General features: G+C 43.6%; 1 protein-coding gene across 1 annotated transcript in view; it reads left to right on the top strand.

Moving 5' to 3' along the window:
• Positions 1–2,302, top strand: part of PRKX (protein kinase, X-linked) — a 116,368-nt gene extending 114,066 nt beyond the window's left edge. The window contains exon 8 of the mRNA XM_012656800.1: positions 899–2,302. The gene's annotated coding sequence lies outside the window, so the exon portion shown is untranslated. The remainder of the gene's footprint in view (positions 1–898) is intronic.
• Positions 2,303–7,338: the final 5,036 nt, after the last annotated feature.

Below are 7,338 nucleotides of genomic sequence, written 5' to 3'. Positions count from 1 at the left end.
AGAATTCCACAGAGGAAGATGTTTCTTCATGAAGCCAGACTTCCCCTATAGATAAGACACTGGTTAAAGCTGATACTGCACTCGATTAATAGATTAAAGCTGTTTCGAAACTATATGCCTTAACTGTTCACCTTAGCTTGGAATCACGTTGCGTGCCTTCCAGCAGGTGGGGAAAGACTTCAGGAGAACTGTCAGGGAACCCTTAGCTCCCTTTCTGCCTTTTATTTTACTCAGTAATAAACTATCTTCTGCCTTTCCGTAAAGTTCTCTGGGGCGGCACATTGAAACGGGGATCTTGTTTCGGTTCATCATCTGTAGGTGGATAAACTCACCTGTTTATGGTTGAGACTATTATATCACGTTTAACACGTTCACTGCCATGAGATGGTATTTAACTCACTCTAGTTCTGGGCCCGGGGCCGCGTGAAGCATGTGTAAAATCTCACTTGTTGATATTCTTGTTGTTACAATTACTATTGACACTTTAATTCTAAAAATGTGGATTAAATGAATAGAAGGCAATAAATTTCATTTTTCTATTTATGTTTACCTTTAAATTACACTCGAAGTTTTTATTCTATTTTCATAATAAAACACTGTGGCCCTAAGGAAAAGTTTTGGTTTTTTTTTGTGGCAGTCAATGTGATAGAAAAAAACCCTGCCTTTCAAACCCTCTTCAATTTCTATTTATAAGACAACCACTCTCTCTCCCCCAGTTAGAATTCAGGCTTGCGGATGTTTGGGAAAAGAATTGCGAAGGAAAGAGTTTTCATTCTTTCTGTTGTTGTTGTTAATAGCGCATTAAAAGGAAACGTTTGTGTTGTTACTAAGATCATGATGACAAAACGTATCCAGTTATTTAGAAACTAACAGAATCCTTGGTTTCATTTCTTGCTAGAATCAGGAAGATTGGAGTCTGCCTGGGACAAAGAACTTCACTGAGCAGAAGAAATGTGTTCTTTGTGTGACAGGGACATTCCCACGTTTGTATACGTCCGTATGTGTATGAAACCACGTGGGAGCAGTTGAAGTTCACGGACCTGGCGTTATTCAAGCAACTGGAATTTTTCTGCACTGTGGGAAGCTTTGAAACATTGTTTGGTTGTAGAGTTTATCCTTTGGGGTTGTGTTCCTACTGTGATTTCTTGGTTTTCCCCTTAGACTCAACTTTATAAGTTTGAGCTAGACCTGTTTTGTGATGACCGCAGACCGTGTGTGCGTGTGCGTGTGTGTCCATGTGTGTCCGTGTGCGTGTGCACGTGTGTGTGTGCATGTGCATGCGTGTAGAGAAGAAAATGCAGCGGGTGCACAGACGTGGTGCGGTGATGGAATATGTTCCACTTTGCAGAGCCTGTGATGTTTTATGTTTCAAATTTTCTCTTTTTCCAAAAATCTGTTCTCTTGGGGACAAAAATCTAAAGAGTCTGTTGTAGGCATTTTTTATCCTCTTTTATGCATTTTATAGTTTTTGAGGAAGAAAATAGCCTGTGGAGATCTTTACCCAAGATCTTTAGTGCTTCCTACCTGGTAACCTGAGACCTTGAAACAAGAAAGAATTGGCAGAAGTGATGAGAGTGAGGAGCGAATTCCTTCCAAGAACCACCCGTGACCTTAGTTGTTCACGGAACGTACCATACTCCATCAATCTTCTGCGTCACCTTCAAAAATTTCTTACCGCGCAGGGTGATGGCTACCTAGTGGAATTTTGGCCGAAACCTCTTGAACAAAATGCACTTCCCAAAGCTCACAAGTAACTTTTAAGATGGGTTCCGCTGCGAGGACAACCTTCATGCAAAGATTTCCTTCTGCCTTTTGTTTTGGGTAAAGCAAAAAGCAAATGGTCTATAGGATTGTGAGCACGTGACCCTGTTTCGCTTCTCCTTGTAAACGTCCTCAGTTTGCATCCAGCGATATTCTCCTCTTGCAGATCCTACTGGCTTGTGCAGGAAGAGCAGTGGGTGAGATTTTCCTTTTGGAAATTGATTAGGAAAATAGCCTGAAGGGCGTCCTCTAATTTTTTTTCCCCCTAGGGGTTGACTTAATGACGCCCTGTTTGTGACATCGCCAGGACGTGTGTACTGCTCACAATAGGTCATCACTTCAGTGCATCCTAGACTCAGGACATTGCAGAGGTCCTTGGGGTCTGGATTGTGTATAACTCATTTTCCTCACTCTTTCGCTTCACCCTCCTGATTCTAAACGTGTCTGTAAAAAATCTAAATGGGCGGCACCTTCTCCATTCACCCTGACTTCAGCTTGAACATGGTATCGGTAAAACCTGCCGTGTCTGCAGGGGGGTCAGCGCCGAGTGGCAGAGTGTCAATGGAAATGCATCCGCTCTCAGATTTGGCCGGTCCCCCCACATATCAGAAGGCAGTGGCTTTGTGTATTTGCTGCATGAAGAGAACTTGCATCGTAAAAAGGCTTGAAAAGACACTGCCTTTTCCATTCACTAAATGGAAGAAAGAAGACATTCCCCTTCCCCTTTTCGTAAATGACCTTTCCTTCACGTAGAATTCAACTCTGTGGACGAGAGTGATTAGAAGGTACAGCAAAGTAAACTACGCTGAATCACTCAGCAGAAAATTATGTTCAGATGGTGAGCCGTGGAAGTGTTTCCGCAAAACCATATTTTCAGTCTGTACTTCTCAGACAACATTCCGTTTGCATTAAAAGTTGTGCACCAAAATTGGCTGAAAATATAGCATGCAGATTTCTGAACTGTTTCATCGGATGTTAGAAGGTTAAATTGTGCACCGAGATACAGACCTAGAAGGAAAAGCATACGTCTCATATGCTGTGACAATAAAAATAAATTATTATTATTGAGCCTTCTGCTTAAAAAAAAAAAGAATAAGTAAATGAAACATCCTCCTTGAATATAGTAAAAAATTGTACACAGACACATTAGTCCCTGTGCCTATTTGTGGGTTTTGTTTTTATTATCCAGGATTTAAAATTGAGATGAAGATTAACCTCAAGGAAGCCTCAAATGCATTGCCTTAATTTTCAACAAATACGCAGGAAAATCAAACATATAAAAGCATCGTTTCCCTTCACTCTTTATGGACGTAGTCATCAGCCGCCAGCCATGCAGAACACATGAAAAATGAACAGGAATTCCAAGAACACACGATGGTGTTAAACCCACTTTGAACCTTCGCGCACATTTCAGTATCTGAAGCGGCGCAGGCTGCATGTTAACTGCCGGGATGGGGCCATAAATTAAATGCCATGACGTCATGCAAAGACTGGTTTAATCAAAATGAGTCATCGACTTGGAAACAATCACTATTATATAACTCAAAAATAGTTTGCCTTGGAGGGCGTTCTGAAATTTTCACAGTGAGGATCAAACACACTTGCAGAATGTCGAGGAAAAAAATCACAGAATTTGTACAGGGGGAAAAAATGACAGCTTTATATAATTTTATGAGTTGGCTATATTTTCTTAAATAGGAATACTGTAAAAGAAATAGCTTTAGCAAATGCATATATCACAGCAAGAATTATACAGGGTGGGGTCTTGTCTTCCAAAGGGGCAATGCCTCCAGCCTGCTTTGATAGGCATTGATAAAGCGAGAAAAATAAAGTCGCAACAGGTGATTGTGTAGCATCTCTGTCATAGACTTGCACTGGTCCATTTCTAATTCCTTCACAGCAGAAGTCTAAATCCTGCAAAGGATAGTATACATGTGGCCATGGATGGGCAGATTTTTGCTGTCAATAGGACAGAATGAGAAACAAATGCTTCTGTTTCTTATTCCACGGTAGGATTGCACAACCCACACCATCAAAATGCTCCAAACCCCACGCCCATGCATGCTCAAGGAACAACTGTTAGTAAATTTCTAGTGGTTTTCTTTCCTTCTGTCTCTCAATAATTAAAGAGTAAGTCATGTGAAATCACTACTCAAAAAAAAAAAAAAAACAAAAACAGAAATCACCCATAGAGCCCAAACCGCTGAGTGGTTTGGGACGCATTTGCCATTGCTGTGTTTCACCTACGTTGTCTCTACGTGTTTGGACCACCGCAACTGTGAAACTGTGGCTTGGTACTGTTAAGACCCGCAAAGCACAACTCCGTGGGCTCTCGGCACGTCAGACCGCGCAGACCTCGCTCCAGAATGTCAAGATCATCGCTCCGGCTCCTGGGTTGGCAAGGTGTGAGAAAATACTGTGGATGGGCTTAACTTTTCATAGCCAGCTGAGTTCACATCACGTCGGCACAAGCCTTGTAGCCCTAAGATTGCTCCAGTTGTAGAGATTTGAACTGCGATGCCGGGTTCCTCTTTTCCTGCAATCTACCTAGAGTGCGTTCTACATGCTTCTGACACGTCTCAGGCACTGCTTCTCCCTGTTGCTGACGGAGGTGAGAGGGGTTTCTGTTTAGTCTGACTTGGAAGCAGACAGACAAGCACACAAACAGGTGTCGTAATGATGCATTTGAATGGTTTCTTTGGAGTGCGCGTGTGTGTGTGCGTGCGTGCGTGTGTGTGTGTGTGTGTGTCTTGGCGAAGGTGGGCGGGTGTATTTTCACCACGTGTAACGTCGTCATATCAAAGTTGCTCAGCAAACCCTATGGCCTTGCCTCCTACAGAGCAGTCCTTCCTGAAAAAAAAAGGAGGAATGCCCTGTGATGGTTTCCTATAAATTATTTGTGTGTTCAGAAGTTCTCTTGAGCCTTAGTTTGGTCTCCCACGGTGGACGAGTCTGTTCTTTAAGCAAAAGTTATTTCATGTGTGTTCCACTCTTTCACTTTCATCCTCTGAGATTGGTTTTCAGGTCTGCACGATGGATTTCAAATTTTCTTTTCCTTTTCTTTTAAATGCGCTGGATACCGGGCAGTCTCACCACGTTGCCTGCGCGCTTCTGGGGCCCATGGGGCTGCGGGACGATGCGGGTGCACGGGCGGGGGGGGGCCCTTTGCGGGTGTGTGCGCCCCCCGCCGAGCGGAACTGGGGGTGGGGAGGAGAAGCCTGTTTCTAACCCTGTCGGTTCCTTGCACAATGGAAATCACTGTGATTTGTATATATACCCTAGGAAGATTTTACTGCTGTCTAATTTATGTAATAATACTATCGATTCCAGGTTTGTTTAATAAAACTTTGTATCTTTTAAGAAGTGCGGATTCCGGCACGGTTCCGTGGCCAAATAAGCGCGTAGCTTTTCTGCTCTCGTATCATCTCAGCGTCAGCAAGCATGCTCTGCAGAGGTCCAGAGGGTAGATATTTTTTGGCTTTGCAGGATGTCCTGTAAAATGCAAAAAGCCATCGCGGACGATCTGCAAAGAATGGGCACAGCGGTGTTCCGATAAAGTTTTATTGACAAAAACTGTTGGAGCACCGGGTGTGGCCCTCGGGCGGCAGCATGTGCCGACTCCCGGTGGAGCGCGTACCTGTACCGTGCGCTTTGCGGGTCGCCTGTACAGGTTGTTAGCAATGCACTGCCCTCGTCGTCTTAAATAAACAAAACAGTTCATTGCTTTAGGTTACTCGCGTAGCTCGACGGCCAGGTTTGAGACACCTTTGCAGCTTGCTAAAAACCCTGCCTTTGTCCGGGTAAATCACCTGATTTGTAGTTTTTAACACTTGCCGTTACCAGGGGCTGGAATGACACTCCCAACTCAGGGTCCGAACAAGCCCATTCGCTTGTGACCTGGTTCATTCTGATGTACACAGGTGCCCCAAAAGTTGCCGTACATGGGGAAAACGAACCTTTATTTACAAAAGACTCATCACAAAATTCCTCGTTTGTAGTCTCCACACATTCTCGACAACGTGGATGGCACCGCACGTTCCGTTAAGTGGAAAAGCCGGGCACCGAGAGTGAAACGCCACGTGTTCTCTTTCATAGGTGGAAGCTAAAAGAAAAGTTTATCTCATGCAAGTAAAAAGTAGAACAGAGGATACTGGAGTCTGGGAATACCTCGTCCTGAAGGGGAGAGGGAGAGATTTGTTTTCCCTTGTAGTCTTCATACAAAGGAAAACTTTTGTAAAACTTTGTAATGAATATTTTGCACATAAAGGCACATTTAGCTGCAATTTCCCATTTTCCCTATGTATGGTGACTTTTGGGACACCCTGTATATTACATACACACACACACATATATTTTTTTAGACACACTCTGTTCTTAGAGCTTAGTATTTTCCCAGAAGCCAATCCTGTTCGGCATTCTTGCTGAAAGAATCGGATAACTCTGCTCCGAGGATGTTAAGGAAAATCTTAGGTGGGTTGACCCTGTGCGGTCTGACTACGAGGCTGCCCCACGTGTGGCTTGCAGGAACAGAAAGGAATTACTGTTTTGAGAGCACCCTGTCCATGCAGGAGGTGGGCTGCACACTTGTACAGGCTTTCGTTTAATACTTAATGTTAGGGTGGAGAAGACTAGTAGGTGCTCATGGCGCGGGTGGAGAAAGATTTCTCACACAGCGATTAAGATATGAAAGTAAAAAAATAATTATTCTTTAGAAGGACAGAGATAATGAGAGAGACAGACAGTGTGGCATCCCAAAGAAAGAGAAGGCAGATGCCAGCAGCGAGGACATGTGGCTTGCTGCTTTTCTGGGGAAAAAGAGAAAAATAGTAACTGTTGTGGAGTAATTAGCAGGCAGTTGCTTGTCATCTTTCTTGCTTTTTCTCTGTTCCTGGAGTCTTGGTTATCGCTGAGATGCAGTCAGGCCTATCCCAGGGGATGTGATTTTTCCCCTGAGATATGGTTTTAGGCAGGAAACAAAGACCTGGAGTCCTTCCCCCCCTGCCGTCTGTGCCGGGGAGCTTCTCAGAAACACATTTAGGCTGTAGAAAGAAACAGATTCTAGAAGCTGTGAGCTGGTGAAATGTAAAGAGAAAGATTTCCATTTCCTTTCTTTGGGCTCTTTTCGGGTATTTGTGAAAACAGAGTCCCAGCAGGGTGCCTGCCAGCATGGGATGGAAACAGCAAAGAGTAGCAGAGCTCCAGAGTGATCTTTAGCTGTTGTTAGGAAATTGGGAGATTCAAGGCCGCCCCAACACACTAACATACACTGAGCTGGGACAGCTGCCCACTTTGAGGGTAGAATAACTGAGGCTAAAAAAGACCAAGTTGTTTGTGCAAGAACTCACAATGAAAAAAAAATAAATCACAGAGCTGAGATTTAGACTCCATCAGCATCCATCCTAGCCTTCCCAAGGTGTTAAATGACATTTCAATAATAATAATTATTATTATAATAAATGCAAAACATTCATTGAAGAAAGGAAGAACAAGATTCTCTGTTTTCTGATGAACAAACTAGCCAATGCAGCAGACCTACAGAGAATTTACGGAAGAGAGCATTTGGCATCCGATGTTTTC

This window comes from Propithecus coquereli, unplaced genomic scaffold (assembly GCF_000956105.1).
Source record: "Propithecus coquereli isolate 6110/MARCELLA unplaced genomic scaffold, Pcoq_1.0 Scaffold52, whole genome shotgun sequence".
In the NCBI taxonomy this organism is placed as follows: Eukaryota; Metazoa; Chordata; class Mammalia; order Primates; family Indriidae; genus Propithecus; species Propithecus coquereli.
This window is presented reverse-complemented; position numbering and strand designations above follow the sequence as displayed.